The sequence below is a fragment of the Ptiloglossa arizonensis genome, chromosome 5, assembly GCF_051014685.1.
Source record: "Ptiloglossa arizonensis isolate GNS036 chromosome 5, iyPtiAriz1_principal, whole genome shotgun sequence".
In the NCBI taxonomy this organism is placed as follows: domain Eukaryota; kingdom Metazoa; phylum Arthropoda; class Insecta; order Hymenoptera; family Colletidae; genus Ptiloglossa; species Ptiloglossa arizonensis.
In genome coordinates this window covers 21,081,903-21,108,179 of record NC_135052.1, presented here as the reverse complement: position 1 = coordinate 21,108,179, position 26,277 = coordinate 21,081,903, and positions in this window count along the sequence as shown.

The following is a 26,277-nucleotide window of genomic DNA, read 5'->3' as shown; positions in this document are numbered from 1 at the left end:
CGCCACAACGCTATTCAATAATGGACATGTTTTGCCGATTCGATGTCGATACTAGCGGAATACTCTTACGCTCGATTACGCGGCCATTACTCTTTTCTCGAGTGCGGCTCGAAGAATATCTCGCGTTTTATCCGTAAGACTATTTTCTTGAGGGTTTTGTTCGATTCCAGTTTCACTCTCCATTCCAAAGTGATTTTAATATTATACAATGGTTGTAGACGATTAATTTTTGAATAATCTTACGTTATAAATATATAATTTTAATTCTCTGCGAAGTATTCACATATAATATATTATCTAATTGCTTAATGATCTATATGTGAATTAATTTTTTCTTTAAGTAAGAATTATTATGATATTAACACATTCTGCTCTGTAATTGGCTTTTGTGTTTTGGTTATGATGGTGTTAGTAACTTGTAAATGTATCTTTAGGGCTTATGATTGTTATGGAATTTTTGAGGGCATTTATTTTGTTACTGATGAGATACAAACCTGTGATTCTACTAATTTTATGTATTTATCTTCTACTAGTTTTCTTTTTGAATATTTTTACCTATAAGTGTGTAAAAGTTGTGGTCGGTTAACTTTCTAGAATAAATTAATTTATATAATAATGGAACGATAATTTCGTTAATTTTGCGTTGTTGGTATCACTTTGTGTTGCATACTCATACTTATTACCTGCTCAAGCAATATTGTTATATCAGGTCAATAAATATCTGTCAATTGTAAATATACTTTAATGGTTATAAAAGGAAGTACCGGTAGAAATTTATTTGCAAATATACAATGCACCTCGATCGCGTCAATTGTGGCGTTTATAAATATTTATCTTCCCGTAATTATCCTTCGTGTGTTTTCACGCTGGATTAGTTGACAAATGTTTGATTAAATGCATTCGAGTTTTCAAGACTTTTAATTCATTTCAACCGATGAAATTTCACGTTTCAATTGTACAGTCGTTAGCAGAATACGATTATGCTGATCCACAAAGCGTAGAAATCGATTAAATTTCTACGTGTCTCTCCATTTTTCGCAAGAAAGACAATGTCCACGTAATCGGTCGTGATTAAACAGTGCTGGGTATTTATTAATTGAAATCACTGAAAGCGAAAGGATGTCAGCCAGCCGCGATACTAATTGAATTCACGGTTCGAATGGTGGCTTCAATCGACCGTTACTAAGAGCTACGATCATTTCGAAACGCGATCAAAGTAAATCGTGTTAGTGAAGTACATAATCTGAACGATAACTGACGACAAACAAGTTACAAAAAGAAACTAAGTCACGATCAAGATCTTCGTTCGAGGCGAAAGTGTATTTCGAAATTATTAAAGAGAAGAAACCACGACGGTCAATTATATTAAAATTTAAACTATAAATCGTAAGGTTAAGTTTAACAATTACATAGACTTTGCGTGACAAAGATGTAAGATATAGATAGAAAAAATATTTAATATTCATAAGTATATTTATCTTTTCGATAAACCCACCCTTGGAGCACAATTCTTTTAATTTATTATTTCATAGTAGCATATACACTTGCAACATTGAAACCATAAATAAAATGTGATACATGTCTCGAATCGTAAATAAGGAAAATTGTATTTTATTTCAATTTTTTCTTCTTCTTCGTTCGAATTGAAATAAAACTGTGCGCAGCTACGATTGATTAACCTTTTGAGTGGAAACGACGAGTCTCTCTTGCACGAGCTTTTTCTCGAACTACGCCTGCTGTAATATTGACAATTCACGAGTATAATTTTCATTCTTTTCCTTATTTACCAATAGTAAAATAATTCTCGTATAATCTTAAATAAATGTAATACCGATCGAAATATTTTAAATTTCCTTATTGTTCTTTAACGAATATAATTTTTATTTATTTTATTATGTATCAATGATCAAATATTTTTCATGTTTTCCTAAATAAATTTAGTACCAACTGAAATATTTTAATTTTCCTTATTGTTCTTTAACCAATATAATTTTCATTTATTTTATTATGTATCAATGATAAAATATTTTCCATGTATTCCTAAATAAATTTAGTAGCATTTGAAATATTTTAATTTTCCTTATTGTTATTCGACGAATATAACGTTCATTTTTTTTCTTGTACATCAATAATAAAACATTTTCCATATTTTCCTAAATAAATTTAGTAAATATTGAAATATTATAACTTTCTTCTTTTTTTCCCAAAAACAAAACGATTTTCGTATTTTTGAAACACATTAGTTTCTCTTGTACAAATTGCACGCACAGAGTTGCGGTAAGATTAAACAATCCGAACAAGCCGATTCTCCCGAGAATAAATCTTGAGGGATGTGTGGCGGCACTACCCACGCTTGCCACCAGAGGGAAACTCACCATCAACCGTTTCCCGCAAGTTCCCGTACCTGCTCCGATCACTATATATACGACCTCTTACCGATCTTCCAATGTCCCGGCGTATAAGGCAGGGCCTGCTAGGATGCCTTACTGACGAGTCCACTAGCAGGCCCGGGATGAAACGCTTATCCCCACCTCCTTTTCCTATTTTCCGTTCTCTCCTACTTTAAACATCTTATTAGCGCCGCCAAAGTGGTGACCCCGTCTAAGAACAACGCAACCTTCTGGACAACAGCACAGCAGCAGTAGAGGTGCAGCACAAGACGATGGAAGGAACGCGCAACGTAAAGGCCGATTTTTCGTAAATCCCCCTCTCCGAGGGTTGACTCCTCGACCTGCCAGCGACGACACGAACGCTATACTCCCGGCTAACCATCAGGATCAACCCCAGGAGGACAGCAGGCAGCTTGTCGACATTATTCACCGACCACACCGATGCGTTTCATAAATACTGGTACGCGCACGCATCAACGTCGGACAACAAGCGAAAACGCGGCTTGAGCAAACGATGCTCGCCACGCGTATTCCGCAATCGACAGCAGCTGGGCCTTACTACGAAAAAGAAGCATTCTTCTCTTCCACCGCTCTGGACAACCTCCTCCTGTGCCTGTTGTGCCAAACCGAACTACGGAACAAATACCTACGCCACTGGGACATCAGGACGGAACTTCAAAGTATCGTTTACCACTGGCAAGGGGGTTATGTGGCGGCACTACCCACGCTTGCCACCAGAGGGAAACTCACCATCAACCGTTTCCCGCAAGTTCCCGTACCTGCTCCGATCACTATATATACGACCTCTTACCGATCTTCCAATGTCCCGGCGTATAAGGCAGGGCCTGCTAGGATGCCTTACTGACGAGTCCACTAGCAGGCCCGGGATGAAACGCTTATCCCCACCTCCTTTTCCTATTTTCCGTTCTCTCCTACTTTAAACATCTTATTAGCGCCGCCAAAGATGTATTGAAACGACAAGAATGACGAGTGGAAGGAATTGTTCTCTTGGTATGAAGCAAAAACTTGTGTACCGTATCGACTGAAAATTTACATTCCTTCGGAAAGAATCGTGGCGCTGGAAACAATTTCCCTTGCGAGATAGGGGCAATCGACGTGGCGATCGTCCATCTGTATCGATTGAACGTTGATTCTATAACCGTTGGCATACTTCTGCTCCTGTCAAGACGTTGTTCAAAGCTTAGTCAACAGTCGGCGAACGAAGCACTTGGCCAGTTTTCTCCAACTTCTCTTAAGTGCCACGAGTTCGCTCTCGAGTGGAATACACCGGTGCTGGGTCAGACGTTCTTGATACAGGCATAAACACAGCTCGTTAACGGAAAACGGCACCGTTAATGCGAAATACCTTGGTTCTGTTTGACGTACAGCTTCTCGAGGCTAACAATGATCTTTGTACAACCGGAATAAAATAATTTATTTAACCGAGGCGAACGATTACGACCGTCGAAGCTTTATATATATATATATATATTTTTTTTATTTCCATTCAATTATACATTTGTTGATGTGGGATTTAATGTACTGGAATACAGCTGCAATATTCCACTTGACGATACTCTGTAGGTTATTTTTATAAGCCATAAATTTCTTCGCAATTCTTTGGAAAGTCACTTGACAGGTTTGAATAAATAAAGATTTCGAGTAGGTGCTTTCTCTCTGATTAACAACCTTGTATACATATGCAGTGCTTGTATTTAGATTTATGCTAACAAATTTTCAGGATGTTTTCTTGTCAAACTTCTGTCGATTTTGGACAATAAATTAGCTAGTGAGTTTTGCTTATAAAGTTTCGATGGTGATTTGTTATTTTTACTTTATTGTTTTGTGATAAGCAATCTTTGTTTATGCACAGAAGATTTGTAGGTTATAGTAGAATATTAACTATGAAGCTCATAGTTTGTATCGATAATTGGGAATAATTCGTTTTCATAGTCTACTTGTGTGTCTGACAAAGCACGTTCCTTTTCTACTATGAGAACACAACCCTCTATATCGTTGGAAAAATTATTTGATTTTTATTTTTTGGTTATTAATACAGTTAGACATTTTAATACGAACGATGGTTAGTAAAGATATTTGTAACAATGTTGAAGGAGAGAGTTACAATTTCCAAAATAATTACACAGATCTAAAAAAATTGTATGATCTTTAATTTCTGATTATTAATACAATCATTTATTTTATCAAGAACCATGGTCGTTAAAGTCACTTGTAACAATATTAAAGGAAAGAGTTACCATTTCTAAAGTAATTACCCGCATCTAAAAAAAATTGTATGATTTTTAATTTTTGATTTTTAATACACTTACTTATCACGATACGATAAAGATACTTGAAACGATGTTAAAGGAGAGGGTTACTATTTCCAAAGTAATTACACGCATCTATGGTCTGGAGAAATGAAGGAACGTACGTTGTTGCGGTTAAGACAGGCTCGAGCTTGTCTCTGTGTGTCGGCCGGTGTGTGGCCACAAGCTGACCAAAGGAACCACAAATCCCATTACACGTCTATGTTCTCCTTGGCTGGCCCGGCATTTTCGTCTTTGTCTCCTTATTCGCGATTTAATGCGCCTAATTTCATACCAAAATCCGAACTCGCTCCAAAGATACTCCAGGAACTATCGTTCGTTCTCACCGAAATATTTGCGATATTTCTTCAACGACAAATTCTGCGGAAAATTTATTTCATTGAACCATTGAGCATTTCCGTTCGGAAAAAAACATAATTTACTATTTTATTCGTCCATTTATTACGAACTCCAGTGCGTTCGAAATATTGTATATTCGTGTACGTTAGTATAACGTTTTTCGAATTGTCACGCGTCAATACAATTTTAAATTCGAACACCAATCGATTGAAAGTGAACCTCGAATATTATTTTCGTTTCAACTGCGATTTTATAGAATTTTTTTTTTTTTTCTTCTTTGCACAGCGCACAAATTAAATCGACGTTAAATTTATCGACTCTTTCGGATGAAAAATTCCAGTCTGTTGATAGCTAATGTTTAATTTGCACAGTTGGGAATAAAATTGTAATTTCTCTTGTACGAGAGATGTACGAATCGGAGTGAAGGAAATTTGAAAGAAAAATTGAAGAAAATCTCATTTTCTTTAGCAACAATCTTCAGCGTTCCGAGAAGGAATTTTATGTTGTTTTTATTTTGCAATTCCACGAGATTCCTACCACTCGCTTTCGAAACTAATTTCCAATATTGTTTCTAATTTAAATAATGCCCGAATTATCCGGACGACTGAAGACGATATTAAACAACCTTTCCGGATGCTTGTTTACCAGGGATCTCGAGCTCGCTCATGTTACACTCAAGTTCTTCTCCGTGCTATACCTAGATGAGGATTAAAAAATCGGTGCACTGAGAATCAAGAATAATTTTTGAAAATTTTCTCCGGAATATTAAATTTTCACTTTTCATCTTTGTTTCGCAAGAGCTCTATTTTCCTTGTGCTGAAAAGTGAAAATATTTAACAATCATTAAAATTTTATTAAAATTCAACTTTTATTTGCCAAATAAAAATAATTGTTATCCGGGGAAATTATAAGCAAAGACTATTCTAAATAAATATTTCTATAAAAATAAAATTTCTCGCTTCTGATCGCGAACATGATTAGTTATTAAATTATTTGAAATATTGTAAGACACAATTATCCACTGTAACATTGAAAAGATATTCATAATTAATTCAATTAATAACATAACATAACGAAATCGTAAGAAAGTCGATAGATTTTAGTTCATATTTGTTTCAATTTTTAATTGTTTGAAGAATAATTCGTCCCTGAAGAGACCAAGCAACGTTTATTAAAATTCAACTTTCATTTGCCAAATAAAAATAATTGTTATCCGGGGAAATTATAAGCAAAGACTATTCTAAATAAATATTTCTATAAAAATAAAATTTCTCGCTTCTGATCGCGAACATGATTAGTTATTAAATTATTTGAAATATTGTAAGACACAATTACCCACTGTAACATTGAAAAGATATTCATAATTAAATCACTCAATAACATAACATAACGACATCGTAAGAAAGTCGATAGATTTTAGTTCATATTTGTTTCAATTTTTAATTATTTGAAGAATAATTCGTCCCTGAAGAGACCAAGCAACGTTTACACGCAGCGCAAGAAGTTTCAAGTAACAATTCGCGTTTAAAAAACTTCCAGGATTTAATAAGAAAAAGTGATACTGCGTCCATCGCTGATAATTCATGATGTTCTCAATTATACATAAGCGAGGTCGGGTATCGAGCGGTGTATCAGAATAGTTTCGCGAGATATTCCAATCTTGGATTTAATAACGTTTGACGCTTCTTGGGAATCACTGCGAGAAGAAGTCAGGTAATTTTACGCGTTGGTGGTCTCGGCCCTGAGAACTTGAACGAAGAAATTAGGGGGTCGACGTTCGGTCATGTTGAAACGATGGAGGGTTAGAATGGCGGAAGGACCTTGAGGGCTTTAAATTAATTTCCCTCGCAGCTGTCTCGTCGATTTTCTCGAGTACCGAAGTCCGAGGCACGATAAGGACGGTCACGTTTTAATAACTTCTGGCTGTACAGCGCGGAACGTATAGAAACGAGAACTCGTTCCGACAGTGTTCACTTTGTAAGTGAATTAATCCGTTTGGTGTATTCAAGATTTACGAGTAAAGGTACGGCGTTTGCTGCGAACAACGTTCCGTGTGATTTACAAAGAATCCTATAACCGAGAAGCGAAGAAATATGTAAAAAAATTAACAGCGACAATAAAGTCGTACTCTCCGGAGAGAAAGTGTGATTTAAGTATGCACCGAATAACATTTCGTTTAATTATTGTTTCTTTGCTGGAGGAGATCGAGGAAAAGTTCGTGTAACTTTTTTACGCAGAATTTAATTTTCTTTTGGAATTTGTCGGCGAATTTTTTTTTAAATTATTAGAAATATAAAATATGTTACAAGAGGTCATCGCTAGACATGGACCGATTTTGCTCGAAATTTAACCAGATCTTAAGACAGTCGTACTTTTATATAAAGTTATACATAAAGTTTCTTAACTTAACGCAAATTATATAATGTTATGTATAAAGTTTCATTGAAATGTATCCATCCGTTCAAACGCAAACGTTTTAATATATATAGGTGTATATATATGCGTGTATGACACGTAAACATTTGGAACACATTTTTTTATTAATTAAACACGATTAAAGGGCATTGAAAGGTATTATCGATAAAAAAAGTATTTTTACTGAGTGACTTCAATGGATCCCTATATTCACAGTACAAAGAATAACTTGTATCGCACACAATTTTAATCATTTATATCTTCACAATTATCGAGTATTTACACCTAATATTTTACACATTGCAACAAAGACCAATCTTTTATCATCCTGCAGAGTCATGACTTAATTAGAGGGGATCAGTTAGGTCCACTCCTTGTCGAACATACAATCTTCCAACTTGAATCATTCATATCTTCACAATTATCGAATATCTACCTAGTATTTTACATATTGCAACAAAGAGCTTGTCATTCTAGAAAGGTACAACTCAATCGAAAGAGGACAGTTAAGTCCATTCCTTGTCAAACATACAATCTTCCAAATTTGATAATTCATACCTTCACATTTATCGAATATCTATACTCAATATTTTCCAAATTGCCACAAAAATGTATCTTCTATCGCCCTGCAAAGGCACGACTAAATCAGAAGAGAACAGTTAGGTTCACTCCTTGTCAAACATACAATCTTCCAACTTTAATAATTCATATCTTCACAATTATCGAATATCTACACTTAATATTTTACAAATTGCCACAAAGGCCTACCTTCTATCACCCTACAAAGGCACGACTCAATCAGAGGAGAACAGTTACGTCTACTCCTTGTCAAACATACAATCTTCCAACTTTAATAATTCATATCTTCACAATTATCGAATATCTACATCTAATATTTTACAAATTACCACGAAGGCCTACCTTCTATCACCCTGCAAAGGCACGACTCAATCAGATGGGGACAATTACCTTCACTCCTTGTCAAACATACAATCTTCCATCTTTAATAATTCATACCTTCACAATTATCGAGTATTTACACCTAATATTTTACAAATTGCCACAAAGGCCTATTTTCTATCACCCTGCAAAGGCACGACTCAATCAGATGGGAACAGTTACCTTCACTCCTTGTCAAACATACAATCTTCCATCTTTAATAATTCATATCTTCACAATTATCGAGTATCTACACCCAATATTTTCCAAATTGCCACAAAGGCCTATCTTCCATCACCCTGAAAAGCCACGACTTAATCAGAGTGGGACAGTTACCTTCACTCCTTGTCAAACATACAATCTTCCATCTTTAATAATTCATACCTTCACAATTATCGAGTATTTACACCTAATATTTTTCAAATTGCCACAAAGGCCTATCTTCCATCACCCTGAAAAGCCACGACTCAATCAGAGCAGGACAGTTAGGTTCACCTCATTGTCGAACATACTATCTCGCGTGTATCACTCCACCGTATCCTGACAGCCAACACGAGTCTGTTTCACTCTTCCTAAATCGAAGGAAGACGGCTAGGCGTTCCACTCTATATTGGAAATCCACCCCCCATTTAAGGGAAAACATGTACAGCAGGTAGGAGTGGGGGTAACCGGTATACGTTGGTACAGCTTGCGGTAATGGAACTGACAATTGTTAGAAACAGCCGCAGGGTTACTCTTTCGACACGTTTGTCGTCCTCATTAGAATTCCACCGTGCCAAGTTCAACCCCGCTTCCGTTCTCGGTCGGCGTAGGAACACGCGGATGGCTAAAGATAAGGCACGTAGTCATTAATTTCGGGGCCAACACGTGCCTCGGGGTGTCGACACCAAGAAGACGCCCAGTCCTCGTCACCGTTTGTACTCCCCTTGTACAGCTCGAATTCTACCGAACACTAATTCTGAGCCAGTAATTTACTTACACTCCAGCCAGTCCAAGGAACGCCCCGAATTTCCACGGGAATTACTGTCTCCGGCCTCGCCGCGACATCCTTCGGGCACATCCTTTCTCTCGGATGGTTGGCAACGTTTAAACATGCCACTCGAATCGGCCCAATTCCCTCGACAATTTTTCATCGGATATATTTACCGATGGAAAACTGAATTCCCGTGTTAAGAGCCTTTCGAGTTACAGAACTCGAAACCTTCGAGTCCAAAATTGTATTTAATCGCTGTTAACAGTCTCAAATTCGGTAAATTGTATTTCTAGTCAATAATTTTTGCAAAGAGACGAGAGGAATAATTAAATTTCTTCGCTTACGAAACGTTTTTTATTTATTTATTTTTATTTCTTTTATTCGAAGGTTTGAATTGCAGTGGAATGTAAAAGGGAAGAAGAATGAAATTGTTGCTAATTGTCTTAAATTTGGTAAATTGTATTTCTAGCTAACAATTTTTGCAAAGATCTGAGAGAAAGAATTAAATTTCCAAAAGTTTTCTATTTATTTATTTGTGTTTCTTTCATTCGAAGTTTGAATTGCAGTGGAGTGTAAGAGGGATGAAAAATGAAGAAGAATGAACACAGGATGGTAAAATATATACAGTTTCGTGAACTCTGTTCTTTCGTGTACCATTCTTATTATAAACAATACGCGAGAATGTTACGTACAAAAGTTGTAAGGTTTATGGAGAAATATTATACATAATGTGGTAAGAATGTTTCTTTTATTTACAATTGGGAGCGTGGAGGAGATCTAGAGGTCGAATTTGTTTCTTTAAATGGAACAATCAACTTTTTATCCTCGGTTTTGGTAGTATAGCGAATTCTGAGTATAAAAGTACCAAGGTACAGTTGTCCTAAAATTCATCATAGGTACAGGACGAATAAAGAAAACAAAAATTCTTCAAAGTGGTAAGCTTCGAGACAACTGTGCCTTGGTATTCAAAATTCGCTGTAGTATCAAAATCGAGGATAAAAAGTTGATCATTTCGTTTAAAGAAACAAATTTGGATCTCCTCTCCATACCTTAATTTTTTTTAAAATAACATTCAAAATTTTTCTACGGAATTCGAAGAGTATCGAAACGAGAGTGAAAAACTAAATAAAATAAATTTTAAAAAGTAAATTAATGAAGTAAGAAAGTATATAAATAAAGTAAAAAAGTATATAAATAAAGTAAAAAGTATATAAATAAAGTAAAAAAGTATATAAATAAAGTAAAAAAGTATATAAATAAAGTAAAAAAGTATATAAATAAAGTAAAAAAGTATATAAAAAAAGTAAATGAATAAAGCAAAAAGAGTAAATGAAATAAATAAAGAAAGAAAATAAATAAAGGGGGGAAAAGTGTATAAATTAATAAGATATTCGTAAAATTGTTTCTAATGTAAACTGTGCTCGAAATGTTGTCCATCACATTGAATGCAAATGCGTAATAGGATAATGAGTGACAGTCACACAGATCGCGGTGTTTCTGCAGTTCCATACGAGATCGTATCACTGCGGTGCGTAATGTTGTAACATCAGAATCACGCGGTATCTGTCATTCATTAACCGACTACGCATTTGCATTAAGCGTAATGGACAACGTGTCGTGGACCGTTTACACTAGAAATTATTTAAATATCTCGGTAACCATTCACTTATAACTCTATCTACCCGAATACTTTTTCACGTAACGTTCGACACTCTTCCGAAATACAGAGAAAAATATCAGGTTTTCTATCGATAAGCAAGCAACATTCTGATAAATTAATTATCGTGTTACATATCTTACCTGTAATGTAATTTTTGTGTGATGTTTTTTCATACGAGAAAAAGTTTACTACTAATTTAACGTCGACGAGTTAACCAACCCATACTATATACATTTACTATATATATCTTCCATAGGAGTGTAGTATAGTACGTCGAGTCTCTTTGAAAAAATTTGTCCAAACCACTCGACAAAATTTATAGCTTGTACTCACTGTTCCACATTTTATTTATCCGTTTAACATTTTTCTTACCAAAGAGTGATTGTATCTTTCTCGAAAGTCTCGATTAGAAAATATGTGAAATAAAATGACCTTGGTGACCTTGAAACATATCTGACATTTCCTCGAAACTGAACTTCTTCGAATTATACACTCTCTCCACTGAAAATCAGTGTAATCGTACGTACATTCGTTCGATGAATTTTCTTCGTACAAATATCAAAACTTGTAACAATACAAATCGTTCGAGATGGACGATTCTGTATTAATTTGAAGTTAAATATACCGCCTCTGTACATGACATTGTAATTTCAACGTTTAATAGGCTGTTATTAACCTGGTACCGATCGCTTGTTATTGCTATCGGATTTGTAGCTATCTCAGAAGCCGCGCCACACTCGTGGAAACCTGGATGCTTCAATTGGTGTTTGAATTTCGTATGAATTTAACGACCGACTATCCATTGTGGTCCAAATTATCCCGATCCTATTCTCGCGATTTAGACGGTAATGTCAAGCCAGTGTTCACGAGTTATATCCGTTTCTCGTGTATCCCGCTATTCGTGCCCGCGTATGAATACAGCAATTAATGCTGACAAATATACACGCGTTCAGCCAAGGAACATGGACGCAAGTGTAGCAGACAATAGTCAACGATGGTTTCTCGGTACAATTCAGTTTCCACGATACTCTTCAAAAACGAGAATCGTCACGAAACGATCTTATTTTTGTTTCATTTAACACCGTTTATCAATCGACTCCTCTTCTCGATTTATTCACCACTTTCGATTCCGCTCGCGCCATTCATTTACTCATACTACTGAATTACCTCGATTCATTGGCGTAGCAACGGTTCAGAATTTATCCTATTTAAATTTCTACACGATTTCTCCGTTCAATCTCTCGAGACAATTTTTGATATATTGTCTTGATAAATTTTCGAGAATTTATATTCCAAGTTCGTGTTATTTTATGAGAAAAATTATTGTCAATACTTTTTCTTTCGTATATCTGTTTTAGACGTTAAAAATTTATTGTTTAGGATAGAAAGGAGTGTGTTGTGTTTAATTATTTTTAAGTGACGAATTTGAATATAAATACGTATATAAATTATACATATTTATATTGCATATAAATTAGGAGTAATTGATGTTAGGAGTAATCTTAAGGAAGCTGCTTTTGTTTGTTTTGATTTCTGGCTTTTGGGTCATTTCTAGGATAAACATAGTTATGTAACCTATGAATTTGGTTCGAACAATTTATTAATAATGGATTTATATGTGCTGGAAGAATCACAGTTGAACACGTGTTCTTTCAAGATTCAGGCGTAAAAGATGGTTGCCAAACCTTTGAGTGTACCTTCTCTCCGGCTTCCCTTTGTTCGATTCGTGTTGCAAGTCTAATTTTAGTTTTCTTTCCACTTCGCAGAATGTTAACGCCGAACAAATATATTCTTGTACATTGATCGGATCATACACGTGTCTGCCTTTCCTTTGAAGTAAAATCAAGAATAAGAATATTTACATTTACCTCATTCTACAATTGTTTCTCACGGAAAAGAATCCTCGAGAAACACGAATCAATAAAAAAAAAAAAAATACACTTTATTCATCACTGTATGTAATTTTCATATCTACAGGTAAGTATCACTTTTCATTAATTTTATTAATCATTTTTCATCACTTCTTTCTATTACACACATTTTCTACTATATTTACTTCTATATTTTCTTCTATATTTACATTAGTTTGTGTCTAATCTTTCTACACTAATCCTCTATCTCAAGAGGAATGAATATTCATTTAATATTATTATTTTTATTCTCACCTTTTGCCTCAAGTATTTCCAACTATGATTTCAATTTCACATTTACTTTCTTTCTTTCCGAGCGTGCAAGTCGTAATAAAAATAATTTACAAATTTATTTAATGATCCACAGTCTCCAAACACGTTTCGTGACGCGAAGGGATTAATTTTTATTTTTAATATGAATTATTTTCGAGTTTTGGAAGGTATCGAGCACCACCTTAAAATCGAAGACGGTTTTAATGGAAACGCAATGCGTTCACCTGTAATTCAGTCTATCCTTCAATCAGGAAAGTTTCACTTATAGAGTGGGCCGCGTTAAACGTTCGAAACGCCCCTGGAAATACACTTGAACATGCCTTTCTCGTGGCCTTCCGTGGCTCCTCACCTAAGCGCTTCAACAACTTTCCGCGGGCTTCGTTGACACACGAGAACACACAATGATAGGAGCGCATATATATTTGTCAGACGTTTCCTGAGCTCGTTGAAAGATCGTGTTGTCAAGGATCGGTTTTCACGTTCACGTTCGCCAGTAATTCCGATACGGACTGACGAGCACGCAATCGAGAGAAAAGTGAATGTTTGCGTGATCTCGTTGGTGCTGAAATAAATTGGATTACTATTATAAGTGACGATTTAAATTGGAAATAAATGATAGAATCCATCATTGGAAAATTCGTAAAAATAAAAAGCAACGATCGACTATTGGTAGACAAATTTCATGTGTCAATTTGATGAACGAAGAAATTAATTAAATCTATTAAAAATCTATTAAAGAAACAATTGATCGGTGCTGGGGGACAATTTTTTCGTTAGCTACGAATTGTATTTTCATTTTTGCGAATTGGTGATATTTATTTTAAAATTTTGAGAACGAATGCTTCTTCTTTTATCAAGTAACATTTCTGTTATAGATCATTTTTTTGATAATTGTATTTCGTCGATTGTGGTGCAAGTTACGATAAAAAGAAATTTAGGTCGATACTGGGTCATCTCTCTCTACATCGCATCGTGATACGATGAAAGGCTCTTTTATTAGTTCGATTATGTACGGTCTTGTTTCACTTATCTAACTAGTCACGAGTTTGTTCAGTTGTCCGACCAGAAACTACCCACGACTACTGATATCTCAAAATACGGGTCTCCAGGCCTGGTATGTTTCTCCCCTTATACAAGGCTCTGTTCAACTTGTCCGACTAATACACTCCCATTCTACTTGCTCTAACAGGTATGATTCACTTTCTGCTCTACTATTTCTTTTACGTTAGAATTTTTCCCACGTGGATATGATTCATATTTTCAACATGTCTAATAAAGAGTCACCATTCTACTTGCTTTAATAAATATTATTTAATTTCTTTTTTTGTTATTTTTTATGTTAGAATTTTTTCAGATAGATACGATTCTCAATTTCTCTAACCAATACAGTCCCTATTCTACTTGTCGTAATTGATATGGCTGATTTTACAATTTGCTATTGTTTTACCTTAACATTTTTTAGACGTGCAATTTTTACTTTGTTATTTTTTATGTTAGAATTTTTTCACACAGATACGATTCTCAACTTCTCTAACCAATACAGTCCCTAATTTACCTATCTTAATTGATATGGCTGGTTTTACATTTTGCTATTTTTTTACCTTACGTTAACGTTTACCTTAACGTTTTTTAAACGTACAATTTCTACTTTGTTATTTTTTACCTTAGAATTTTTTCAGATAGATACGATTCACATTTCAACTTCTCTAACCAATACAGTCCCTATTTTACTTATTTTAATTGACATGGGTCGTTTTATATTTTGCTTATTTTTTTTTGCATTAAAATTTTTCAGATACATATAATTCTTATTACACGTGCTCGAGAATATACCTGTCCGTATAAAAGTACGATGTCTGTGCCTGTCTATCTACACAGAGTTCTCGTTTTACTTGTTTGATCAGGTGCGGTTCAATTATATACGTCCCTCAGTATAGATTTCAATGTGTCGGATTGGATGGAAGCTTATCATCGCTGTCTCGTCGCGTACACTTCTATTCAAGCCGTGGTATTAACCTCGTGGCTCCGAAGTTTACTTAAAATCATCGATATAAATATATCAGTGGTTATTCTTGTTAACTCGTCCACTATGTCGACTTTATTCGATTTATCACTTTCGCGACTGCTGTGCTTTCTCGCGTACGTTTCCCACTTGTGTATCGAATATCAGTAAAGACGTCGTCCGTTGGTGGTACAAGAACACCTGAAGTGCTTCGTCTTCTATCTTAGTGATTTCTGACCGCTGGGCCGTGGCATAAATTAAAATTCAGCAATTTAATTTATCTGTACAATTATCTCTCTTTGTAAATTTTAAAATTACTATTAGTCAAGGTATGATATGAATACTATTTTCATATTGTATTTTAATAGTTATTCAGAGTATGATATGAATACTATTTTCATATTGTATTTTAATAGTTATTCAGAGTATAATATGAATACTATTTTCATATTGTATTTTAATAGTTATTCAGAGTATGATATGAATACTATTTTCATACTGTATTTTAATAATCATTCAAGGTATGATATAAATACTATTTTCATATTGTATTTTAATAATTATTCAAGGTATGATATAAATACTATTTTCATATTTTATTTTAATAGTTATTCAGGGTATGATCTGAACAATACTATTTTCATATTGTATTTTAATAGTTATTCAGAGTATGATATGAATAATACTATTTTCATATTTTATTTTAATAGTTATTCAGGGTTATCATATGAACAATACCCAAAGGTGTTACGTATGATTAATACTTAGACTTTGAAGAACTAAATTTCTGGAATCGTTCAATTAATTTTACATCCATTGTATCTATTTCGTAATATCTAATGTAAAATTTGATGTCTAAACTACGAATCAACTACTTTTATTTCTCACAAACGTATTTGTATTGTAATGGATGTGTCCCATAAATAAACAAATAAATAAATAAATAAACAAATAACAATAAATAAATAAACAAATACAAATAAATAAATAAATAAACAAATACAAATAAATAAATAAACAAACAAACACAAACAAACAAATAAATAAATAAACAAATACAAATAAATAAATAAACAAGCAAACACAAACAAATAAATAAATAAATAAACAAATACAAATAAATAAATAAATAAATAAATAAACAAATACAAATAAATAAATAACTACAAATAAATAAAAAGTACAGCAGAAATATTAAAAAAAAAAATAAACATAACTCCGATAAAGTTTATCACCGGAAAGAATTTCTGTTATCCAGCGATATTCGCGACCGATTCTGTTCCACGTTGAATTTTTCATCGTCTTCGGAGCGGATCGTGCACTTGAGCGACGTAGTAGCTCGTACACCGGAACGACTGCTCAATATCACGGAAACAGTTGCGTCTAAGAGCAACGCGTTCGCCGACCATCGCTAGAAACTCGCTTCAAAACTCACCCAGTCCTCCACCCAGCCACCCTCATCACCTCGAACGTCACGAGGCTTCGAACTAAATATCCAGAATGTCGGTAAGGGAAGTTTCCCGTCGGATTCAATTATTCGTGTCGTACCAATATATTCCAGTGCGATTGTATACCACGTGCAATGCAAATAGACGACTCCCCGGGGGTTGTTGGGTAAACCGAGTGACGTCTTCGGGTCGGATTAGCGCACGTGCAGGTCCCTTACGAGATTGCTTCGGGCGCGGTCTTGCGTTGGGAACACGATTCGTCGTGGGGTGGGGTGGGGGCTTGTTGGGGGTTGATTTTTCCAATGGGGGAGTTGGCTGAAGCACCATACATGGATAGACACCGAACGGTTGGCGTTTTACCTGCACCCAAGAGATCAGTCTCAATTTCCGTCGAAAGCTTCCGCGATCGAAAGTGGCGCTATCTCTTCACTAAAAAATTACTCGGGTAACGATCGAACTCTACCCTTTCATTTTACGCCCCCTTTACGAGGAGAGGTATGTGTGTCGGGGGATTTATATTGAATTTTCGGACGAACTTCGAGCTTTGAATGAGAAACGGTGTAGTGCGGCAGGAGCACAGTTTTGGTCTTTGGTAGTGATCGAGAAGAGAGTGGTATCAATCTATGATGAGGAAAAGAAGAAGAAAGGAAATGTTATTTTATAGGGGAGGAGAGAAGAGGAAAATATTTTGTGCACACTGAATTATTAAAACAGAAATTAGAATTTGAAAAGAGAGAGGGAAAATATTTTGTGGACACTAAACTATTAAAAGTAATATCGATGATAAGAAAAAGAAGAGAAGAAGATATGTAATTTCATAGAGAAGAAGAGAAGGGGAAAATATTTTGTGCACACTGAATTATTAAAACAGAGAAATTAGAATTTGAAAAGAGAAGGAGAAATAATTTTGTAGACACTTAACTATTAAAAGTAATATCGATGATAAGAAAAAAAAGAGAAGAAGATATGTAATTTCATTAAGAAGAAGAGAAGAGGAAAATATTCTGTGCAAACTGAATTATTAAAACAGAAATTAGAATTTGAAAAGAGAGAGGGAAAATATTTTGTGGACACTAAACTATTAAAAGTAATATAGATGATAAGAAAAAGAAGAGAAGAAGATATGTAATTTCATAGAGAAGAAGAGAAGAGGAAAATATTTTGTGCACACTGAATTATTAAAGCAGAGAAATTAGAATTTGAAAAGAGAAAGAGAAAATATTTTGTAGACATTAAATTATTAAAATGGAGAAATTAGAATTTAAAAAGAAAAAGAGGAAACAATACTTAACATTCAGGTAATTGCAAGTTTGTGTATCGAAATTAGAAGGATTTGGTTGGTTTAACCGGTATTTTGTTTTGGCGATTATTCAATTGCGAACAGTCGACCAGACTGAAGCAGCGAATAATCGAGATCTTGTTAAAAATTGTTCACGTGTACCAAAGTGCAGGATCGCGTGTCTTTGGCCATTCGATATCAACGAGAAAGAGAAACTGAAACACAGGAACCTCTTTGTAGTTACGTTTGGAGTTTGGTTAAATTGTGCACGATACAATCTAATTTAATAACAATCAAAGTAATTCCTTACCTGTCAAAATTGTATATTCTTCGTACAAAGGGTGACTGATTTTAATTTACGAGTGTGAATTATACGTGAACTATTCACCGTGTAAAAAATGGTTTGGACAGGAAACGAATTGTTTCTAAAGAGACATAATCTGTTGCAATTAATTTTTCTATGCACTGACACACAGACGTACGAGATGATATACATCTTAAATGGAATCGTATAATTTTTAATGGAACTACAGCTAGAGCTCGTTATTTTCTACAAAACACTATTAACCTATTTATTTCGAGAAACCATTAATTCAAAAGTATGACAACTCAGGTAATACCTTTGAGCAAATTAACATTTAGGTAACAGTCGTTATTTTCGTTGTTCCATTTCATAAATTCTTTGTTAAAATATTATAACACACGAACCGATATAGTCCACTTTGTCCGACTGTCCTTTACTGCTAACACCATTTTGCAATATCGAAATTAAAATATCTTTTAATAATTTTTCGACATAAATAGGTTAATTCCTTTTTACACGAAACAAAGAGCTGCGTCCATTAGTGCATTAAAAATATATGATTCTATTTAAGAAAATATATACGCAATCTCCATCAAATTTCTACTTTTCCACGTAAACAGAAATATCTAATCATAAGTGATTATGTTCTCGGAATCGTTCGATGTCCATCCGAGTATTTCTCCATACAATTACGAGCAATCTCCATTTACACACTAAAATCACACACGATTCGACTATCTCGTTTTTCAACGACGCGAAGGATGTTTCGTTAAAAAAAAACTCCTAATTACAGATTAAAATCGTACACAGTTCGACTATTCTGTTTCTCGACAACGCGAAGGAAGTTTCGTTTAAAAAACAAAGAGCCCCTAATTATAGATTAAAATCGCACGCAGGTTCGACTATTATTTTTTCAACAACGCGAGGGAAGTTTCATTAAAAAAAAAAAGAAAATCCCTAATTAAAACCCAATTAAGCGACGGTCGGTGCAAAGAGAAGAAAAAAGAAAAAAAAAAGCACACACAGAAAAACAAGCGAGCACGGACGTTTATTCGGTTCCGGTCGCTCCAGATGCTACGAGCTCGAGCGAAACTACACCTAATAAACCGTGTCTATTCGCCGGAAGGAATATAAAGATGATGCAACGGTGACTCGTCGGGCGATAAACTCCTAAATTACATCGAAGAATGGGAAATAATTCGCGCGAGGTACTCGGTGTCACCTGCGGGGTAATAAACTACACCCCTTTTTCGTTGCGCTTCTCGCGAGCCCGCGTGATAAGGTAGATGGTCGAGTCGAAAAAGGCTACGTTAATTCCGCGAGTTTACGGTCACGAGCGAATGGCCGACGGAGTTCGTGAAATTCGCTCCCGTTGACGGAAAAATACCCCCACCACTCCTCGTGAGAGGTCCCCCCTCCTCGTGGTCCTTCCCGGATCGACCGACACGCTCGCGGTACGTTCAAAGCGCGCGTATCGGCCCACGGCTCGGTTCTCACCGTTCGAGCGAAGTTTCTTTCTCCCACGACCGGCCCGAAGGATTAATTACGAGAGGGTGGTTCAATTTCGTCCCCCTCCGGTCTCGAACGCGACCTCCGGCGGTCGTTGGTGGATTTCTCGTTTTTTTTTCTTCACCGAGGAATTCCGGTTCCACCGGAGGAGGAGGAGGAGTTGGTTCTTCGAGGAACGCGCGCGTCTCGAAGTCGAGTGTCGCGTCGAGTGAAAAGGTTAATTAGAGGAGTGGGGGGTGGGAGAGCGGCGAGTTGAACCCGGTACACGAAACGTACCGAGACGAGCCGGCTAACGACGACGGTACACGAGCACCGCGGGTGCTCGCCTTTTCCCGCACATAGGATCCGGGGGAATCCGGATCCGCGAGGCACCGTGAATAATTTCGTCGAGAATGGCGTCCGCTGGACGTGGACGCAATCTTTTTCTAACGAAACATTTTTGAATCTGCGGGTTTGTTTGCCGTGTATGTTTGCGCGCGTATCGTCGGGCGAAGCTGTGGACTCTAATTAGTAGGTACTCGCGAATAGAGATGTAATTAAGGCCGAAGTAAAATGAAACCGTCGCTACGCAGACACGCCGAGTGGGGCCGTGTGTAGACGGCGAGGTGGGGCAAGGTCACGCGTGACAAGCCGAGTCGTTGCGAGATCGTGCGATGCCCGACGAGTGGAACGAGAACGTGTGTTGTCGGACGAGTGGAGTAAGATCGTGTGTTGTCCGGCGAGTAAGACGAGATAGTACCTTGTCAGACGGCCGAGATAAGATTGTACATTATCGGACGAGTAGAGTGAGGTGGTTCATCGTAAGACGAGTGGAGCAATATGGTACATTGTCAGACTAGTGGAGTAAGATGGAACATTATCAGACGAGTGGAGTAAGGTGACGCGTTATGTGATAAGTAGAGTAATTGTACATTATCGGACGAGTAGAGTAAGGTGGTGAATCGTCAGACGAGTGGAGTAAGATGGTACATTGTCAGACTAGTGGAGTAAGATGGGACTTCGTCGGACGAGTGGAGTAAGGTGACACGTTATGAGATAAGTAGAGTAAAGTGACACGTTGTCGGACAAGTAGAGTAAGGCGACACGTCGTCAGATAAGTGGAGTGAGATCATGTGCTTCCAGATGAGTGGTGTAAGATGGTAAATTGTCAGACGAGTGGACATAAATGACATAAGTAATGTGACACAAGTGGAGTAATGTGTTATTAAATGAGTAGGTAAAGGTGACATGTTGTCAGACGAGTAGAGTAGGGCGATATATCATCAAATAAGTGGAGTAAGATAATATGCTTCCAGATGAGTGGTCTAAGATGGTGTATTGTCAGACGAGTGGAGTAATGTGACATAAGTGGAGTAATGTGTTATTAAATAAGTAGAGAAAGGTGACAGGTTGTCAGACAAGTAGAGTAAGGTCACACGTTATCGGATAAGTGGAGTAAGATAATATTCTTCCAGATAAGTGGTGTAAGATGGTACATAGTCAGACGAGTAAAGTAATACGTCACGAGTGGAAAAAGTGACGCGCTGTCAGACAAGTAGATTAAGGCGACGCGTCGTCAGATAAGTAGAGTAAGATCGTACGCTTCCAAGTAAACGTCGTAAGATTGTGCATTCTCGGACTACTGAAATAAGATCGTCGGTTGTCGGACGAGTACAGCGAGATCGTGCACGGTTAGGTAAGCAGAGCATGGTTCGAGCGTTTCTGGACAAGTAGTTCAAGGACCGTGCTCGACGAGCGGGAAAGTTACATCGTCGGAGAAATAGAATGGAGTTGTAGGTAGCCAGGTAAGCGAAGGAAGGTTGTACGTCACCAGGCAGGCAGAGTACGGTGCATCTCATTAAGGTGGAGTCGAGTAACCGGGCGAGTAACACTGAGTCGTCCATGGCCAGACAAGTGACGTAGACCCGTGCGTAGCCAGACAAGTGACGTAGACTCGTAAGTAGCCCGACAAGTGACGCAGATCCGTGCGTAGCCAGACAAGTGACGTAGACCCGTGCGTAGCCAGACAAGTGACGTAGACTCGTAAGTAGCCCGACAAGTGACGCAGATCCGTGCGTAGCCAGACAAGTGACGTAGACCCGTGCGTAGCCAGACAAGTGACGTAGATCCGTGCGTAGCCAGACAAGTGACGTAGACTCGTAAGTAGCCCGACGAGTGACACGAGCTCGTACGTGGTCAGACAAGTGGAATAGTAGTCAGACAAGTGGAATAGTAGTCAGACAAATGGAATAGTAGTCAGACAAATGGAATAGTAGTCAGACAAGTGGAATAGTAGTCAGACAAGTGGAATAGTAGTCAGACAAGTGGAATAGTAGTCAGACAAGTGGAATAGTAGTCAGACAAGTGGAATAGTAGTCAGACAAGTGGAATGGTAGTCAGACAAGTGGAATAGTGGTCAGGTTCGCGCTCAAGTAGATCGTAGACGTCCACCGTAGGACGAGTACAGCGAACCGGTCGCCACGAGACGAGCGAGGATTGTACTCGCTCGAGCGAGTAGATTCGAACCGTTGCCGGTCGGCCAAGCGGACCGGGGCGTTAATTCTTTGACCCGTCGCCAACTCGTTAATTTTTTACCGGCAAGTAAGAGTCGAGTGAAACGATCGTTTCCGCGCGAAGAAGCCGCGGTAAAGCACTGCCGAGGAGGCACTTCCTCGCGGCCGCGAAAGATCAAACGGAGACGAAAATTCACGAAAGCGAGCGGACGCGGACTTTCTGTCGCGAAAGTTCGCCGCTACGCGGCCAGGGGATTCCTATTACCGGTTATAATTATAAATACTCGAGTCGGAGCTATCCGCGGGTTCAAGCGAGCGCGTCAAATAACCGGAACGACTCTGAGCTTAATTAGAGAGGGAAGCTTATTTTAACGCGTTGCCCGATTAAAGACCCAACCCCTCGCGCTACCTCTCCGACCAGCTCCACGGACTCTTAAGTTTGCATCCTTCGTCCTGCACCCTGTCCCCCCACCCCCACCCCCACCCCTCTCCAGCGTACCGTTCGTCCATATCACCCGCGCGAGAGTCAACAGCCCCGGTGACACTAACGCGTGGACCGCGCCGCGTTACAAACGGTGTCGAGGCTCTACGGAAACTTTGGTGGTGAAAACACGCCCCCGGGGCGATACTACGGCCCGTGCTAACAGGAAGAGGCGATTACGGCAACGTCTCGCGTCCAGCAGCCATTAACCTCCTTCATCCGGTGATGAACGACTGTGGCCTGTATCTGGGTAAGAACCGCGCGCAGTTTGTAGGCACGTACGGTCGTGGTTACGTTTAAGCCTTCGTCGAAACGTCTCCCTGTCGTTCTTTAAGTCCGTTCTTTCGTGTTCGCCGTCTCGTGTATTTATCACGTTCAACGACGTCGCGAACATTACGTACGGCACATAATAACCGGCGTTCTTGCACTTAACGCCGAGGCGAACGTTACCGCGGTGCTCATTTACATGAGGTTCAATTTTAGTTAAATTTGGGATTAAGTGTTTCTCAGGTCCGAATTGAAATTATTTACAAATGGTAGTAATGGGAATTACTGTGGGAGAATTAATAAATTATGTGTACATGTTTCCATTGTAAATTATACAATATCATAATCAATGTTCTTGCTCTTAACGGAGAGGTGAAGGTTATGGCAGTGCTCATTTACATGGGGTTCAATTTTAGTTAAATTTGGGATTAAGTGTCTCTCAGGTTCGTATTGAAATTATTTACAAATGGTAATAATGGAAATTACTGTGGGAGAATTAATAAATTATGTGTATATGTTTCCATTGTAAATTACAGAATGATCGATGTTCTTGCTCTTAATGGGGAGGTGAAGGTTATGGCAGTGCTTATTTACATCGGGTTCAATTTTAATTAAATTTGGGATTAAGTGTCTCTGAGGTCCATAATGAAATTATTTACAAATCGTAATAATGGGAATTACTGTGGAAGAATTAATAAATTATGTGTACGTGTTTCTGTTGTAAATTACACAATAATCGATGCTCTTAACGGGGAGATGAAGGTTATGGCAGTACTCATTTCGATTGGGTTCAATTTTAGTTAAATTTGGAACGAAGTGTCTCTGAGATCCGTATTGAAATTATTTACAAATCGTAATAATGAGAATTACTGTGGGAGAATTAATAAATTATGTGTATATGTTTTCATTGTAAATTACACAATATTACAATCAATGTTCTTGCTCTTAACGAGGAGGTGAAGGTTACCACGATGCTCATTTCCATCGGGTTCAATTTTAGTTAAACCTGAGATAAAGTGTCTCTGAGGTGCTTATATAAATATTATATACACTGAAGTTATTTATAAATTTGTTTATAAATACTTAAGTTATTTATAAATCGTAAGAATTACTATGCGACGATACATACACTTAATAAATTATGTGTACGTGTTCCCACTGCAACTGTCGATACACAATAACAGGTGTTTTCGCTATTAACGGAGAGGTGAAAGTTACGACTGCAGAATATATTACAAAAAATGTATCTTACGATATTTAAAGTAAATTATTATACAATTGATGATTGATCAGAGGTACAAGTCATACGAGTCACCTAGCATTGATAAATACAACAATTGATAATGGAAATGAAGAAAAGTTGCCCGGTCGTGTCGCTTTGGTCTCCAGTCACGTCTGTCCGCAGAAAAATTCGCTGTAATCGCGAATCCGATGTAATATTCGGGTAGGCGGGGATCGTAAGGGCCATGTAGTGCCGGCAGAGGAAGCTCGAGAAGGTCTACATGGAAATTTTTGATAGTGTTGAGAGAAATCGTCCGGTTACATCGGTCCGGTGAGCTCCTGTGGGAAATTTTACCACATTCGCTACGCGTTCCGGTCGCATCGGTCCGCAGACAATGGTCGGTTCAATTGTGAATTCAAAGTTATATTCGGAATTCTAGGGTGTTAAGGGCCGTGTACAAGGAGCTGGGTCACATCGGTTTCACGCGTTTGCGATAAAACTTTTTGAAAAATTCCAGTCACATTGGTCCGCAACGGAGATATGCTGTAACAGCGAATCCAATGTTATATTAAACATTAATTGTATCTGCTATCTCGACGATCGTGTACCATCGGAAGAAATTGTACACCACGAAGCACACTTTGGAGAAAATTGAATCATTCGATCGTATTGGTTCGAAGCTCGACAGTCACGTATCGCGAACTCCACCACGAAGCTCTATTTCATTAGTCCGATTAGACGCGATCTTATTCTACTCGCGTGATCTGATTTCTCGTAAACCTGTTCTACATATTTCATTAGGAACGATGAACCTCTCTTTTCGAACCCGGACTCGGAACTCCGTGCGAATCGAACCAAGCGAATAACGTTCTACGCTATTTCGTATTCCTGAGTTGAACTCCGTAGGTGTTTGTTTACAGAAGTGCGAGTGCACCTTCCTCACGTTTGTCGATCCGGAAGAATTGATCTCATTTGCAATTGTCACGAGTTAATTGACACCGACACGAACTGGGGCTTGAATAAAATATAAATAGCAGCAGAATAATAAAATAGAAAGTACAAATAGACCTACGTAGAAATAACGAATAAATAGTAACGATAAATTTAACAGTAACAATCGTATAGATAAATCAGGTGGCTTGTCAGAGAATTAACATACAAAGTGATTCTCAAAGGGTTAATATATAAGACTGTTTGTCAATCGTTAACCTCATGTATGTTAATATCTTTTTTATTGTATATTCAATACACTTTCAAACGATACGATCAAATGTTGCATGCTATAGTTAAAAAAAGCTACCTTGTACCTTGGTGACCTTCATATCTCGATACAAAGAGTCAAAAAATATTGGGTTGTTTGGAAAGTCACTTCGTTTTTCAAAATGGAGAATAAATATAATTTAATAAAATGTTTATACACTCTAAAAAAATCGTGTTTCATCTTCACCAAAACAAAAAAAAAAAAAAACGAAACGACTTTTCGAACAATCTAATAAAACGAGTAATTTTTACATTAAATATTCCTCCGTACGAAAAATTCCTTCTCTCAGAAAATAGTTCACCCAAAATTTCAATCGCAATTGTCTCACAACTCACTCCGTGACACCTGGATAAATAAAATACGTCCACCTGCAATCTCGTCAAAAATGTAACTGACCAACCCTTCGTGCCATAAAGTCTGAAAAAAATTTGCCACACCAATCGTATCGTTGCACCGATATTTCCCAAACTTCGACGTTAAAACTGTCGAAAAAAGTGGATTCGATCGGTCTCACCAATCGAGGCGTTCATACCTGCGACAGGTCTCTGTTTGTCTGACGCAGAACGGTTTCGTTCTACCGGTCCGATTATGCGTGTCCCGCTCCACCTTGCCTGGCCGGACACGGTCCGATTCCACTGGCCCGTATTGTCCAAATTCACCGCTCCGCGCGCATCAGACGTCACGATCACGTCTGTCCGACTATTAACGATTCTACTCCGCCCGGTCGGTGGGATCTCCGCGTTCTCGTTCTACCGATTCGAACGTCAACCGAGCGCTCATAAA